We start from the raw sequence: 17,795 nt of genomic DNA, 5'->3' as shown, positions 1-17,795 counted from the left end.
ACCTCTACGAGCATAATGTCTTCCCTTCATGTGAAACTCTGAAAGACGCATCCAATTCAGGTTGTTTCAGAAACATTGCCAATGCCACCTGTCTCCTAAACGACATTACATGTTTTAAAGCCGTATTTTTGCATCCGAGTTGAATTGTTTTTAGCGTACTAGCAAACTTTCCATAATATAAAAGTGCACGCTCAATTTCATCATCAGGGATGAACGGGGATACGTTTGTCAGTGTTGTCTCTCCTATGCGATGTATTTTTCACTGTGTGAGAACATGGTGTGGCGTGAGAGTGGCGTAGCTTGTAGCACATAGCAATAGTAACTAAAGGCGGCGGGTCTTTGCGATCAATTGATACTAAAACTTCCTCCACCGCCACACTCGATTCAACCTCACACCTGACACCATGACGGAGTGATGGTGGTGCCTCTCCGCCCTCAGGCCAAGATGCCATCTCAACTTCGTCAACAATCCTCCCGATGACGCGCCAAACAAATAATTAAAACACTTTGCTTCCTAGGTTCTCACTTTTAAATAATCCCCAAAAAGTTAGAAGAAATAAAAAGAAAAACAGTAGAAACAACCACTTTCATTCACCCTCTGCTCGTGAACACTCTCACACGCACCCATTGCCCAAACACTCCCAGTAGAGAGAGAGAGAAAAATAGTTTTTTTTTATACCTAGTGTGCCGTTATTAGTAAGCTGAATCTTGAACTTGGTATAGCAGAATTCCTTACGGGATAAAATACACAAAAACACAAATAAATGCATTTTTCTGATACTAAATCACACTAAATTAACACATTAAATCGACAGCCCTAGTTTCAAGGTTCCCATTATTAGGAGATTATCTGTCTGGACAAGGTAGCTGCAACATGGCTTTTAATTCAAAAGCAAATGACAAATAGGACTAAGATCATTGTTGATAAGTAGTGTCATTTGACAAACGCCTATCCTTGTTACATCTACTTTTTTCTTTCTCTTTCACAGCTCTTCCCCTGTTGAGAGGTAGACCACCATGTTGTCAGTGTTTCATGTTGAGCATGGTTCTTTCCCTTGTGTGAACTCTGATTTTCTTTTAAGTGGTTTTTCCAATCCTTTTATACCTCATCCCTCCTTACATGTCCCTCTAGATGGCTCTGAATTAAATAGTTCATTAGCATTTCATACATCAACGCAACCTGCCCCGTGAGGACCCAAGGTAGTACAGAGGCGATATTACAACACAGGCTTTTATATTATTCTCTCATTGTTGATTGAGGGTTCATTAGAAAAAAAACTAATTACTGGTTTTAATTATAGTCCTTTCTTTATTAATGCTTGTCTGCTTGTTAGAATGACTTGACTTTCTTTTTTTTTTTTCTTTTTTTTTTTTTAAGTACCACATTGTATTAATGGCGGCACTGGCATTACAATAACCATTTATCATAGTTTATTTTTTGCTGTTTTTGTAACCAGCAGGTCCCTTTACTGTTTATTATGTGGATTTATTATCACTAATATGGATCATTATAATGTGTTTATATGATATTCATGTTATAATTGAATGCCGTGTTTGGTTATTTTCTAATTGTACCCTCAGGTGTGACTGATGCTGTAACATTGCTGGCCATGCAACTTTTTAATATACCATATATGCTGTCGGTAGCATGGTCAGGGACAAGAATATGCACATTTTTAAAAAAATAAAGCCATTAATATTTTCAGATAAAGCCCAGCAGAGCGCCAATGACAAGTCATTAGTTCCTGTTTTTTAATTAACAGGTTTTGGTGAGGAACTTCAGCCTCACACTTCTGACTGTAATTTGTATTTTCTTTGTGCTAATAAGATGCTTCTTTAATTACCTCATGATTGCGTCGCTTCTGCTCCTGTGAGAAACTACAGCTCTGTAACTCTCGCATCAGTGGATGAGAGAAGTTGTTTGATCCTCTTTGTTCGATCATAATCAGTCAATCATAAAGGTGTGATCAGCCTTGTGGGGGTTACATACGTAACCGAGATGTTCCCTTTCAGTCAGTTACTCAGTTACGTCAGTGACTGACGAAATGGAGGTCCCAATTCAATCACGCCACAGCGGTTGTCTTCCAGTGCCCTGCACAAGACTGAGCTCCCTGCCGTGAGACTAGCACAGACGAAGGGCTAGGCTTAACGCAAGAATACCAAGGTACACTGGGTAGCATATCCTAGGTGGAATATGTAAAACAGCGCCTACCGTAGGGATGACTTAGAATACACTTATGACCCGAGTACGGGAAGCATTTTGGAAAAACTCAGAGGTATCCAGCCCGCAGGGTGGAATGTTTCAACCTTGAGATGGAAGGAGGTCTTGCCGAGGGAAAGACACGTGCTCGGTGGAGACTTACCGTGTAAATACATGTGGGGGTCACCCAGAGGGGGGAACCATGCACATGGGAGCACCTAGCCAATCACGAGGGCTGACCAACCGGGGAGGAACTCAGGGTCTAAGGAGAACTCATCTGAGTGAAATAGCTGACGTATCCAGTCCGTGGAGTGGAATGGCAAAGCAATGACACCGAGTAGGTTCTACTTACTGGCAAGTGGAAGCGAGTACATGAGAGGACACTGGCTCTAACTGGAGATTATAAAATCTAACGAAAGTGTTGGATGTCACCCAGCCTGCAGCTCTACAGATGTCTGTTAGTGAGGTGCTAAAGCCCAGGAGAAAGCCACACTCCGCCAGCTTCCCACCAAAACAGACAAAGAGTTGGTCTGAGGTCATGAAACTCTCCGTTCTGTCTACGTAAGCACGGAGGGCGCATACTGGACAGAGCAGTGCCAAGGCTGGGTCTGCCTCCTCTGAGGGCAGCGATTGCAGGTTCATCACCTGATCCCTGAAAGGAGTAGTGGGAAGCTTGGGGACACGCTCCCGGAACACAAATGCATCGCCACAGATCACTCCACCGGGGGGACCCCAGTGTACCCATTAGCCACTGCCCCATCGAGGGTAGAGAAGGCGGAAGAGGTCGCTAAACGATCACGGGAAGTCAAAGGAGACTTCCAGGACCTCATGACCTCTTCATGCACCTCCGGGAATAAAGGTGTTGGGGGCGGGAGCTGACGGGTTTTAGCACTCGCCGTCCCCAAAAACCAATCATCCAGCCTTGAGCACTCCACTCAAGCCCGATGCTCGCCACTGCCTGGGAAAGCATGGCAGTCAATTCCGGATCAGACTCGGGCAATGCTAGCACACCCGAAGGAGGCAGCACAGCCGTGTCTTCATCTCCAGAAGGAAGCGAGAGCGAGTCCGCAGTATGATATGAGAGACATGAACGACACTTTACATACCCGGATGGGTAATACTGTATGTTATTCAGCATTTCTATTGATGCCAGTTGCTTTATAAGCAGTATCACATGAGTAGCCGTGCAATATCGCTCTATATCTGCACAGCTGTGAATCGGCCGTAGGTAATTACAACCGTGCTGATATAGAGCCATACCGCACATCTACTCTTGTGATATTGCATTAAAGAGTTAGTTCACCCAAAATTTTTAATTCTGTCAGTAATTACTCACCCTCATGTTGTTCCAACCCCGTAAGACTTTCGTTCATCTTCGGAACAAAAATTAAGATATTTTTGATAAAATCTGAGAGCTGGATCACTTCTCCATAGGCTTCTATGGGATCGAAACTTGCCGGCCCAGTAAAGTTAGTAAATACATCATTAAAATAGTCCAAGTGACTACAGTGGCTCAACCATACGTTTATCAAGCGACAAGAATAGTTTTTGTGCAAAAAAAAAAAAAAAAAAAAATTACGACTTTATTCAACAGTTAATTTTCTTCTGTGTGGGCCTGAGTGAAATCACGTAGTGTAACAGCGCAGTGCTTCTGGGTTGTACGTCACCACGTAGGCTCAAGCATTACACACATGACCAGCATCGGCCAATAGTGAGCCTACGTGGTGACGAAAAACTCTTTTGTGCAGAACTTCCTTCAGCCACAGATTCAAATCTCAAGCCTAAACCTCTGTTCCTAATTCTAAAATGTAACTTTAAAACTAGTGACGAAGGAACGTTGCTTCATTGATATTCATTATCACAAAATCATTTTGAGTGTCTGCTGAGGAAAGCAATATCTTTGTCCTTTTAACAGTTAAGGGAGTTTCCCTTTCAATACAAAAGTCTTTGCTACTTACTCACTCATAAAGACAGCATCTGACTTTCACTGAAGTCGAAATCACAATCACTAACGGACCCTTTCTCAATACCAAATATTTTTTGAAAAATATTTAAATAAACAATATTAGCCTTAATAAACGTATAAGAAGTTTGTACAATATGAAGTAAACAACAGTTCAATCAAAAGTACAAAACTATCGCTAGTTATAGCACAGGATTTCAGTTAAATAAAAATATAAAGTTATGAAATTTTGTCCTTTGCCAAATCAATTTGCTCTGCAACAAGTAATAGATTAATAAGAACAAAGATCGCCCATTTGATATACCCCAAATGAATTATACCTCATGTTTAAACAATATCTACATTAGAGCCAGCAGCAAATTCCCGAAGGACTGGCCGAGATGAAGATGTTCTTGCACAAATTGTCAAATAAGTTGCATATTTGAGTTCTAAATAACTAAATTCTTGCAAAAAAAAAAAAAAAAAAAAACCTCTTAAAACTGCATTATGTGACCAAAAAAAAAAAAAAAAAAAAAAAAAGTAGAATTTGCAAAATGATGGTGTTTGTTTGTTCACCATGACACTCGCTGTGAGAGAAATGCTGCAAGCGGAGTGAGTGATACAAACAGTGAACCGTTCCTGTGGTGATACTGGTAGAATATCACATGGCTGGAAAAGTCTCTCAGCCAATTTGAATCGAGAACCAGAGATAACTGTTGTATAAAATTGAATAAAGGGAATACATAACAGTAAATATACTGTATATAGTTCTAAAAATCTTTATAAATCTAAAAGACAAGCAGAGTCTCACCAGTGGCACAGAGAACGATTTTTTCGCCCAGCTGATAAACTATAAAAACAATGACTGCCAATCAGAATCCACCACAATGCGCAGAGCCACTTCAAGTCAAACTAACCTAAAAATGTAAGTGCATTGTTGTATCTCTGGGGGTGGGAATTATTCATTTGAATTCACTCATTTTATTTATTTTATTTTTTAAACTATTTTTTTTTGCAATAGCACAGAGCCTCGCACATGATGTGGACAAAAACATAGGCTATATATTGTGGCCACGAATTAATAATTCATATCAACAATTTATTGATAAATTCCCTCACTTTAGTAAATCGTGGCCACATTGAACTAACATCATTTGTTGTCTCATTTTGATTTAACTAAATCAAAAGGAACAAATTATCACAACATGGCCATGATTTAGTAAATTGAGGGAACAAATGATTATATCGTGCTCACAATTTACTTAAAATGAGGGAACAAATGAGTAAAACACACTGATGTATTAGTAAGAAACATATTCTTAATTCGTGGAAACGATTTAACAATTTAACTCCCCCGCATGTCATATACGGGGCTCCATACATTAGAAAAGCTTGGAATTTGGAATAGTGGGTCAAAAACCCACTGATTGTTTATTTTCTCAACATTATTTACTTGATCTAAGATTATTTTTATTTTTTATATTGTATGTTTTAATTAATGCAAAAGTTCAGAAGATAATGTTTGATATTCGTTGACCTTTTGCAAGCACTGGGAAACAGTTGTGCTTAACCCATTTAAATCTGAGAATGAGCTTTGTATTTGTAGGATGGTAAAGCATCTACAGCTTAAATTTTATCCTCCTTTAGAGGATTACCGGAATTCTGTAAATTGGTCAGGGTGGATTTGCAATTTTTGCTTGGTAATCAGTCCCAGTTTCTCTATGTCCCTTCTTGTTCATGTAAATGAAAATAGCTGTTGGAAGTTATCTATTTATGAAACCGGCTGTGGTTTTGTAATAACAGTGTTTGTTCTTTATGTTCCAGCGTGCCGCTCTTCTCCAGACAAAATACTATTGTCACTCCAGAAATGTACTCTGAGAGGAATACAAGATAAAAGGTGAAATAAATGGTTCCTCACTCAAGGGAAATGCAGACAGAATTGTATAATGGCACTGTGTGATAAAAACGAGAGAAAATGTTGCAGGAAAGCTTTTCCAAACCCACAAAACAAAAGCACTTCAGGGGGTGTCATGTGAGTCAGTATGTTCACAGACAGTACCGTACCCCATGCATATGTGTCACACTCTTTACAGGCTTTTCTTTATATAACTCACTGCGTTTTCTGTTGGTTTTGGTCTTTTTATAATGTTTTGCTCATGTTCAAAAAGGCTTATTACATCACAAAAGAGATTCCTAAAATGTATATTTTTTTATGGAGAATATTATAGAACTGCACCCCTCCCCCTCTGCAATCCCTCTACAATAGGGGTGCAAAAATGTATTACAGTGAATTTAATTGTTGTGATAGTGAAAAGGCACTGTACTATACAACTTATCAATATTCATGTAAGACCACTGTAAGAAAATGAGTACCTCTCATAGCTTGTTTGGGTTCACAATTTTATTTTTATTTTATAAATCAATAGGCCTACTTTTATTCAGCAAGGAAAGTGTTTATTCAGCATTAAAGTGATCAAAAGTGACAGATGACAGATAACTTTCTATTTATCAGAAAATCCTAGAGGATTACTGTTTTCACAAAAATATTAAGCTATATTTTCAACATTGATAATAATAAGAAATGTTTCTGCATATTAGAATGATTTCTGAGGGATCATGTGACACTGAAGACTGGGGTAATGTCAATAAATAAAAATTTTAAAATATATAGTTATTTTAAATTGTAATAATATTTAACATTATAGCTGTTTTTACTGTATTTTAAATCAAATAAATGCAACTTTGGTGAGCATTAGACTTCCTTCAAAAACATGTAAAAATATGACTGACCCCACTTTTTGACGAAAAACTTTATATATGTAATATTTAACATATATATTACTTATTTTTTGCCAGTGCTTTTTTGAGTTAATTTTTTTATTTTTTATTTATTTATTTTATTTACACTGTTAGACTTTAAGGGTTTTTTACAGTAACTTACTGTTGCCAGTAAGTTACTGCAATTAATATTTACAGTACATTACCGTATTTCAGTTTTACAGTATGGTACTGTAATTGTGTAATACAGTGAATTACTGTAAAAACTAAGCTAATCAGTACACTACTGTAATTATTTTTTTCTTTGTACTAAATTAGATTTCATAATTTTGATATATAATTCATTTTATTTTTATCCTACATAAATACTACTAACATACAAACCAATTAGACAAAGTTATTACAAAATATTTTTTTTTTATTTAAAACATTTCATATATCACAAAATAAACAGTCTGCCAATGCTGGAAATATGTGTGAAACATTTACACATTAATGGGTAAGTTTAGGCACAACGTTTTTGTGTTAATTTTAACTCATTCATTGTGTTAATGATTTTAACAAAGTAAATATGTCAGAAAGGTTAGCACAAAGATGTGTAAATGTGTTAAATTAACACATTATGTGCCGTCCTTCACTGCACACATTGTTAAAATCATACATAAAATCATAAATAAAACGTTAGCATTTGACTAAATGAATGTAGAGTCATTGGTTGTTTAGCTTATACAAGTATTATAATTAAATATCAACCATTACATTCATAAAACTGCAGAATATAAATACATTTCTAGCAGTCAAAAAGGAAATATCCAACACAGGACAAAACACAGTTCTTTTCACAATACATGACACATAACCCCACCTTAAAAATAATTTCACTTATTTACAAAAATGTGTTGGATTCATGTACACTGGTGGCCAAAACAAGTATTTAAGTGTCTTAATGTTTTTGAAAGGAGTCTCTTTGATGCTCAAGAAACATTTCTTATTATTATCAATGTCTGACTGTCTACCCCTCAGTCTACTTCTACGAGTAAAGATCATCATCAGAATAATCTTTAAAAAGTCAACACAATGTTTTTGTCCACCTTTGCGAATAAATGAACTTCTCCAAAGATTGGTTCCTGTTCAGAACTTGACAACATCAGAATGTTCCCTGGTCTGCATGCGTGTCCACAAACACTAATGTACTCAGTCCTTCAGAGGAGATCCCGGTTCCAACACTATATATGAGAGAGAGAGAGAGAGAGAGAGAGAGAGAGAGAGAGAGAGAGAGAGAGAGAGAGAGAGAGAGAGAGAGAGAGAGAGAGAGAGAGAGAGAGAGAGAGAGAGAGAGAGAGAGAGAGAGAGAGAGAGAGAGAGAGAGAGAGGAGAGAGAGAGAGAGAGAGAGAGAGAGAGAGAGAGAGAGAGAGAGAGAGAAATTATTAGTGTCAAAATATTTTAACCTCCTTTTTTTACATTTTTATTATTATTTTTACAATAACTAAAGAATATATATTTGTAAACAGCTTTTTAGCATATGTAAATAGCATATTCAAACATTTCAACTGAACTAAATTAAATTATTCCAGATTAAATTTTAATACTTACAAATCCTAAATTCTGTCCAAAAATGCTGAGATCCATAGCTCTCTATGACTGTGACTGAAATCGATGTTTTAGCCCATTTCAGCTTGTCTGCAGTGAAGGAGTTCCTGTTTGAGACAAATACACAGTAAGACACATGCAAGAACTCACTGTGTGATGATCGTTCTCCTTCCTACAGTTAACCCACCTGTGCGCTGATATTAGGACCTTCCTTGTCAGGTGGGACTGCAATGGTAGAGTCTTCTGCCTAATAAAATATCAAAATAATGTATAACTTAAGTTGTTTAGAATTCTAGATTTGGTATGGATGAATTAGTGAGAGTTTTACTGCAGTGCTTACCTGGATACATTTAATCTGGTGAGACTGAACAAAGACAATGGTCCATCTTCTGATTGGTTAATTTGCTGTGTAATAAATATAAAGTTAGACATGATGCAAATGTCACTTATTTGATATAAAGTTAGCCAATTTTATAGAGATTTTATAAGACATTGTATGCTACCTAGTCTGCACCAGTGGCTCCAAAGCACTTATCACATATTGCTAATCATTTCAGCAAACTTATTTCAAAATTTATCACAAATGGCCTAACGTTAACTTACCTCCGGAATCTTGCTAGTCACTGGCGCGAATTGGCGCTTTGTTGCAGTTGCCTTTAAACACATACAAAAATGGAAGTAAATATTAAATTCCATTAAAAAAACGATAATATGTTATAGTTTGCAAACTAATACTAAACCTAGAAAGGTGGCAGCTAGCCAAATAAAACTTAGCTAACATACAATGTTATTTTCTCATCAGTAGGCCAACATTATCTACAAGCAAAACAGAATTTCACATTAGTTAATTTATTGTTAATGTAAACTAACGTTAAGCGTTGCTCGTTGGCGTATTTTAACTCGACAACAAAGTCTGTAAAATGAAACGTTAGCACAGTTTACCGTGGTAAAGTTCGTTACCGCCATGTAGTAGGCTATAACAGGTTAAACTGGGCACATTCCTGTCAACACACACAGAATGTTTTTTACCTTGCTTGCTGGTCTCTCTCTCGGTGAAGTGAATTCCGTCTCTTCCCCGGGCCAGACTCGAACGGCGCGTTCCAACAAAAGACAGTCAGAACCCAGTGATATTACACTGGATGCTCCGGCACGACACGACACGACAAGACAAATGATGCGCCGTTATATTTCTGACGTACGGTACTCCGAGTCCAAGCGCTCGCGCTATTTCTGACAAGGGACAAACAGGTTCGCATTTTGCATTAATGGTCCGGTCCGGTCGCTTCAATGTGTCCAATATAGACAGCCTCTGACTGTTATAGCGTTGTAGACACGCAGTGTAAGGCAAACATTAGGAAATAAAAAGCACGATGGAATGGTGTCAGCCAGAGAGACCGTTACGTCAAATACAGTAGTATACAGCAAATTTTTTTAAAATACAGTAAGTCTCTGTATGTGGTGTTAGACAAATACAGTAGTATACAGCAATTTTTTTTAAATACAGTAAGTCACTGTATGTGTGTAACGTGCCGGAGAAAGCAGGCGGAAGCGAGGATCTAAACGCAAGGTTTTAATGAAATAGACATAGAACAAATAATAAAGAACTTCAGGGATAAAGAAAGAACACCACGAGCATGACAAGACTAGAAGCAACCCTTACATGTACAACAACTGACAAAGTAACAAGTGAAACACAAGGGCTATAAATACACAGGGACCAACAAGCTAAACAAGATAACAAGGGGGTGTGGCTAAGTAGAAACACCTGGGGATACTAATAAACTAGAAAAACTACAAAGGACTACAAAACATGACACAGAACAGGAAATAACTAAAGTCCACACAAGACGAGGGAAACACAAGACAGGAATCATTACAATGTGGTGTTAGACGTCACAGGAAATTCCCATGATGCAATGGGAATCACAGTTATTTACTGTAAAGAGAAATAGCAGTATAATACTGGGGGATTTAAAGTAAATAACTGTAGAAATTACAGAAAAGTCTAACAGTGTACACTGGGCATATCAATTAGACACATACTGTACATACACAGGTACACATTTTATTTTATTTATTTTATAAATTGTATAAATGTACTGTTTTCAAAATGCTATTTGTATGTTATATAGAATTTTAAAAATCATATTTAATAGCCGTGTTTTTTCATATATGCATTTGATTTTTACTTAGTGCTTCCACAAAAATGTCACATGCTAATTTTTATGGATCAAGGCCTGAATTAGTGTTGATTATACTGATTCACATCATATGGAACTGGGGACTATAACGAGACAGAGCCTAAGTTATTATTATTAGTCATTCAGGATTAGTGAAAGTGAAAGATTGTGTTTTCCCCTTGGAGTGAGCTGATGCAAAGTGCTTTGCTCAAGGGCACAAGGGTGATAGAGGATCCCAGTGACTATCAAGGTCATGCATGAGTCATCCCTACTGGGGTTTGAACAAGCATCCTTTGAATTAACATCCCAGATCACCAATTACGGAGCCACTACCACTTTAACAGGTTTTCACGTAGAAAATTAGATCATATACAAGGACTAACATTTAAAGGCAACAGCTGAAGTTGTTATATCAAAGGCAGGGGCAATGATAGGCAAAAGAGACATCTCTCTTTTTTTTATTATTTTATTATTAAAGGAGCTTGTGCAGATGAATGTTGCAGTGCAGAAGCTGACAGCCCAGGGTCTGTTTCTCCACAGCACTAGCTGAGGTGAAATATTTAATTGAACACCCCTTCCTGCTTCACTGATCACAGCTACTGCTCAAATTTAACTTGTCCTGATCATGCCTCCCTCACACTCACCCTATTTCTACACCATGTGAAGGCTGGAATTGAAAAGCTGTTCTTGCTCTCTTCACTCTTTTTTCTTTGTCTGTTTTGAGAGATGAGAACACAGATTTTTAATAAATGGCAAGTATTCAAATGAAGGCCTCTCTACGCACAGTTATTCACACCGTAGTTGTGTCAGAGAGTAAGGCTGGATTTTTTTCTTTTCTTTTTTTCTGAAATGCAGTTCATTAAAGCAACACTATGTAACTTTTCAACCTTCATAATATATTTCCAAGATCCTTGTGATGGTACATCAACTCACAATAGGTTGAATGACACGTCTGCCATAGCCTGACAGGGTCTGTATCGCTTTTACTGGCACTATGTAACTTCGGGGTTCGGGTAGTAACCAGAGCACAAAAAGAACTACAAAATTCGACTGCTTTACGGCATACGTCACTTCCCCCACCACTTCATCAAATTTGGACGTGAGAGGCCAACCAGCGTTTGTTTTCGGCTTTCGTGCGTATGTTTTTGTCATGGGGGTTGTTTACACCTGGCCACTTCATGCATTTTCTCAGATCGGATATCCGATCGTGAAAAGTCCAGGTTTAAATGCCCTCCGAAACGCATTTGAGACGGATTTGAATCCGATCCCTCAAACCACTTCAGGAGGAGATCTGAGACGCATTCCAGACGAAACTGGACAAGTGTAAATGCATATGGTTTTTGAAACCACATATGTAAATTGTACTCAGGGGCGGACTTTACCATTAGGCAAAGGTCGGCAATTGCCTTGGGCCCCGAGCTAACTTGGGGCCCCCAAAATGCCCTATTAAATGCTTATTTTTTTTATTTTTTTTATTATATATTTCTAAAACTCCATTTGCGAAAAATGGCATCAAATCATTAGTGTCGCAGATAGGAGGGGGCCCCCCGCCTCACTACATTGGACTATTCCATTATCTCACTTACTGCGCATCTGCGAAAGTGACAAGGCTGTGCCAAAAAACTGACGGAGAAAAAGAAGTGATTGACAGAGTAAAAATGAAGTGAAGCTAGCTACCCAAGTGGTGCTGAAAAAAGGAGGAAGCGGGAGGAAAGCAAAAAGTCCGTAAAGGTGCGCGGCGCGAACGATAAACAACACGCAGTAACAGGAGGACTGGGAAATACACAAACAGAGCAAGACGAGTCTGAACCATAGACTGTAAAAAAATAGGTCTAAACGCGAAAATGTAAAGTTTCGAAGTTACCCAAGCGGCTCAAATAAAAGAAAAAAAGTGAAAAGACGCTGATAAGTATTTGGGAACTGCCAAAGATGACAAACTTTTTTACGGCTACTGTAAGATACAGATCAGGAACAACAACGTCCAACGCACAGAAAAATCATGAAGCAAAGAGGACACGGAGATCGACAGACAAAACTGAGCATTTTACTTATGAATCATGATATTGAAAAAAATCTCAGCTCTCAGATTCTGTCAATTCTATTACGAAATTCAAACAATAAATACCGTTTTGCCGTTTTAATGTGACGTGACAGATTCCTATAACGATACAGTATAACTTACCGAAATGTATAATCCTCATTCATAATATCGATCAATAAGTGTTTTTCAACCGCGGAAAGAGGTAAAACAGCTGGAGAACAATCGTCACATAACATTTACCTCAGGAAAGCCATTTAATTGGCTAAAAAAAAAAGAGAGTATTATATATATATATATATATATATATATATATATATATATATACTATAGAGAGTATTTGGCTAAATATGTGTAGGCTACTATATTACTTATTTTAACCTTAAATTATACCATCTGATAGGGCTTTTTTTTCTTGAGAAAAAGTAACGCATATCTTGTGAAACGTTACCTAATATTTATCCAAATGAGTCAATATTGAATCAAATCACAAGAATTGAATCGAAATGGTGAAATTTGTCAAGCAAAAAAAACAAAACAAAAAAACAGAGCTTACCAGAAATTGTACCATGTAAACATTGTAACATGTTTCTGTTTAGGAGTAAAGAAGTGTAGCTGGGTTTAAAGGGGACGTTTTTTTCTCCTCTCTAACCTTTACTTCCCCGTAGATTAGCTTTACCTGCCTATCCACCATTCAGTCGGTACATCTTTTTTTCGTTCTTTTAAAGATTGGATGGGGAGGGGCCCATAGCCTACCTTCGCCTTGGGCCCCCGATTTGCTAAATCCGCCACTGATTGTACTCCTCCCAAAAATGCTAAAAACAACAAAAAAAAAACGTGTGAGAGCGTTGTACAGGCTATATGTTATATCCAGATATGACGACGCGCTGGAACACGCATCACCGCAGATGAGCAACTGCATCAAGCCAATGTGCAAACTATCGCAAATCAAAGTGAAAGTAAGTCGCAGACGCTTAACACACAATCTTCATCATTAAAAGTAAAGAAACGAAATGATCTTACCAGGGCTGTTACTGCTCTCTCTTATTGCGGTCTTTGATTTAGAAATTTTAGCTGATGATCTATAAAATGCAGCTCATATCTGTTGCTTTCGGTGACGTGCACTCCATTAAATCTGCATATAGTGCGAGAATTGAAGATCAAATTTAAATCCGTTTCGCAAAAATAAATTTATGTGACCAGGTGTAAATGGAATCGTTTTGATAAATCAGATAGCTATGCCTCATGAATTAGTTTGCCAGCTGAACTCAGGTGTTGTGAGGTGTATTTATCATGTAGTCCTGAGGGATATCAGACGACGCTGTTGACGTTGATTCCTGCGATTATCATGAGAACAGCTTTCAATATCTCACATAATTATCATAAATAAGCCTAACGTAGAGGTTGTAAATAGTGTAAACGAGCACAATTTGCAAACTATTATGATAAATTGCAATAATCATGTCTAATGACATCATAACGGCCAATGTTATGAAATAATGCGACGTACATTTAACTTAATTGATGTTATCTGGCATTTTGTAATGTTTACATTCCAATAAAAACAACACAAATTAAATTATACAGTAGGCCTATAGACTATTTACTTGTGATTTAGCTGCAATCATGTAAAAACGTTATAATATAATATATTTACGACAGTGCAAGTATTCCACAGTGACTCTAGGGGTCGCTGTTTGACAAAAACACAATTTCTACTTAGTGTGGCTTTAAAAGATTTATTTTTAGTCTATATTTACACTTTTTAGTTTTATTTATTTTCACTAAGTTTAAAGGAACAGTTCACAAAAAATTATGTTATTTACACATTGCTACAATCCTGTATGACTTTCATTCTTCTATGGAACACAAAAGAAGAAATTTCTAATTATAAACTGATCGTTCTTTTCAATTGCATCAAGATTTCAAGCTTCAAAAAGGATAAGAAAGGAGTCCATCTGACTCATACACAATAATTCAAGTCTTCTGAAGATTTTATTCATTGATAATATTTCCCTCCAATCACTGAACTGAACTGAATCATATGGTTTGTGATCATGAACAATTCATTCAGGCTGGTTTTGTAAACTGGATCAGTTGATTCACTGAAAAGGCAGAAGTAAGATAGAAAGTAAGAAAAATACAAATAAATAATGAAAACTGATTTCCTATTCATGACTTGAACATCTTTAGCAGATCAAGATTTTCTTTGATGGCTTACATTTTGGTAGCTTTCTCACACAAAGTTGTTTAAAATGTATACTTTGTTACGTTTGCGTATAGTGTTAAAGCTAATATGGACCTAATTTTTTAACATTTTAAAGTGCTTTTTCTTTGTCATTTTAGAGCCCTAGTTCACTTTCATTATATTGAAAATACTAGTGGTGATAGGTGCATAAAATTCTGAAGACGTATTCTTGGAGTTCCTGGTGGATTCAGACCTTAAAACATAATTATATGTTACTATATTTTATTTAGATTTCAAATGCAGTTTGCATACTTCATTTAACTTTATTCTGAAAAATCAATAATCAAAAGAAAATCAAAAGAAAAGAATGTTTCACCTAAATTCTTTATTATATCCGATTAGCTCATTTCCCTTAAACCGATAAGATGTAACTGAATCCATTTAAATCAACGTTCAACGTTATTCTATCAAGACATTGCATTTTGAATGTTATCAGATAACTAATTCACTACACCCAAGGGTGCAATCATTTCAAAATTTTGCTGATGCATTGTGCTTAAGGGTAATAAATTAACTATAAATGGATGTCACTTAACCAAATGATGCTATAAATATGTCATAACTGTGCAGTCTTTGGTGGTCGAGCTGCAGGAAAGTTTCAACATAATGGAAAGGCCAAAGCACAAGAAACGCTCTTCATATATCATTTAATCAACACTCAGGGTAATGACCAGCCATTGAGATAAAAACTGCCTCTGAAGAGAGTGGCTTACTGGTACTTGCATATAGTGTGTTAAATCAGTTTAAATGATGGGTCTTGGAGTTTATAGACTTTGCTATTTTTAATATCCTAATTTATATCTTGCTGTACCACCATCTTCTTCTGGTTCAGTTGTCTGTGTTTTTAATTGAAATAAGCACATTCCTTTAAGGATTGGTTCACTAAAAAAATAATACAAAAAATATTTACTGCACAAAATTGAGGATGCAAAAATTCATTTTGAGATTTCACTTTTCACAATTTTTCGCCTAGTTCATTGTCACACAACATCCTCTGTAACCTTGATTTAAGTACCTTGCAGCTAAACTGCAAAACCAAAACACACACTCTCAGGCTGTGTCCAAAAGATAGGCAGTGACTTGTTGCCTCGATCGCTGCACTATCAGGCAATGACTTTGCAGGCAGCGCTTGCGCAAAAAGGTTCCTCACGAAACTGATTTCGGACAGACTTCTGAGGCAGCGTAACGATTTAATGATCTGCGACTCACTGTAAAAAAGTTGCTGCATGCTTTAAAATTTTAAGTACAATACACTGTAAAAAGTGAACAGTTGGATCAACTTAAAAAAAACTTACTTCAAATTGGTAACACCTAAAGAAATTAAGTTTTCTCAACTTGTTTTACGTGATAATTTAAGTTGAGAAAACTTAATTTCTTTAGGTGTTACCAATTAAAGTATTTTTTTAAGTTGATCCAACTGTTCACTTTTTACAGTGTAAAACTTGGATGTTTAAGTCATTTCAACTTAAATTATATTATACTGAGTTAAAAAATGAGTTGAATCTTGTATAACATAAAAAGTTTAAACTTATTTTGATGAGTTAAATCAATGTAAAAACATATGTTGTCATAACTTAATGATCATATATGATCATTTGGTGAAAACTTCATTGCTGCAATATAAAGGAATACAATGTTTTTCTGGCTTTCCTTCTGATGCAGTGAGATCCAGGCAGACGAGCAATGATTATGAAGAGATCAAATTTGAATAAGGAATAACAAATTTTTATTCAAATGTAAAATTATAGAGACAAACAAATGCATCAAGTAAATATTAAAATTGTAATATCAAACAAGTTTGTGCAAGATCAAAGTATAGAGAAAGAAAGGCCCAAGGAGAGGAAAAAGAGAAGAATAAGCCCTGAGTCTTCTAAAAACAAAACATTTAATATGCTGTGCCTATGTAACAGGAGGGGACTAGAGAAAGGACCTATTGAAGTTCTTTTTTTAAGTTGATTCTTAGCAAAAAACACTTTGTACTTTCAAAATGATATGTGCTCATTAATGTGTAATTACTTCTACCAACTAATCAAGTATTCTCGTAAGCGTAGAATCTACAATTTAGAATACATACGAGCGAGTCGCTCGAATGGCGGAAGCCATGTTGCGCCTCCATCTTGAAAATACATTAGCCAAAGAGGGACATACCTGGAAATTCAAGCTTCGCCTTTCGCGTTTTTAACTTTGAACATTTTGTCAGTCAAAAATAGTCGATCTCGAATAAACTGCGAATAAACTGACTCCATAGGAGTCCAATACAAGGTCAATATTGATTTTCAGTTTTCACTAACGACAAAACAACAAATTATCTGTGAATTTATATGGAACTAAGCTTTAGGAGCTTTCCATCTTTACTCTCCTTCCTGTTACTTTGCATTCGGAGATTTTTGACTGACGTTTCCATCCTAATTATGCTTTTAAACGAAAGTTTGCCTCGGGTATCTTCACAAAAAGACCCTACGTGACCTAGCATGAGTTACCTTACGAGAACGTTCTCTCGTACTGCGTTGCAAACGCTGTGGGAAAACTCCTTTTCTCGAGAATATTGAAGCCTTTATTTTAAAACGCATTGCTGCAGCACAGGCGAGAGCATCAGGCTTGCGCGAGCATGCTGATAGGCTGTGCTGTGGCAACTGCACGAACCAATGGCGGATAGGCAGAGGCGCGCGGACCAATCAGGGCGCTTGGCACACTGCCAAAGTCAAGCGCGCGAAAATACACGTGACCATAGAATATAAATACAGATAAAATCCGCCATTTGACAGATTTAATCTCCTTCAGCTCGACTCACCTCGTCGCTGATCATCTCCGGATAGAA

The 17,795-nt window shown here is 36.8% G+C and overlaps 1 long non-coding RNA gene across 3 annotated transcripts; it reads right to left on the bottom strand.

Annotated features, from left to right (window-relative positions):
* Positions 1–7,443: 7,443 nt before the first annotated feature.
* Positions 7,444–9,835, bottom strand: LOC309476650. Of its 3 annotated transcripts, XR_014198311.1 has the most exons (5): positions 9,115–9,835; positions 8,852–8,916; positions 8,699–8,758; positions 8,515–8,618; positions 7,444–8,146 (listed from the first exon to the last, which is right to left on the bottom strand). It is a non-coding gene; the product is annotated as an uncharacterized lncRNA (long non-coding RNA). The 3 variants fall into 3 exon arrangements; XR_014198310.1 differs by having other exon boundaries at positions 8,515–8,758; XR_014198312.1 differs by lacking the exon at positions 7,444–8,146 and having other exon boundaries at positions 8,393–8,758.
* Between the last annotated feature and the right edge of the window lie 7,960 nt (positions 9,836–17,795).

The sequence above is a fragment of the Leuciscus leuciscus genome, assembly GCF_965113295.1.
Source record: "Leuciscus leuciscus genome assembly, chromosome: 1".
NCBI lineage: Eukaryota > Metazoa > Chordata > Actinopteri > Cypriniformes > Leuciscidae > Leuciscus > Leuciscus leuciscus.
The sequence above is the reverse complement of the archived record's forward strand: the minus strand, read 5'-3'. Positions and strand labels throughout refer to the sequence as shown.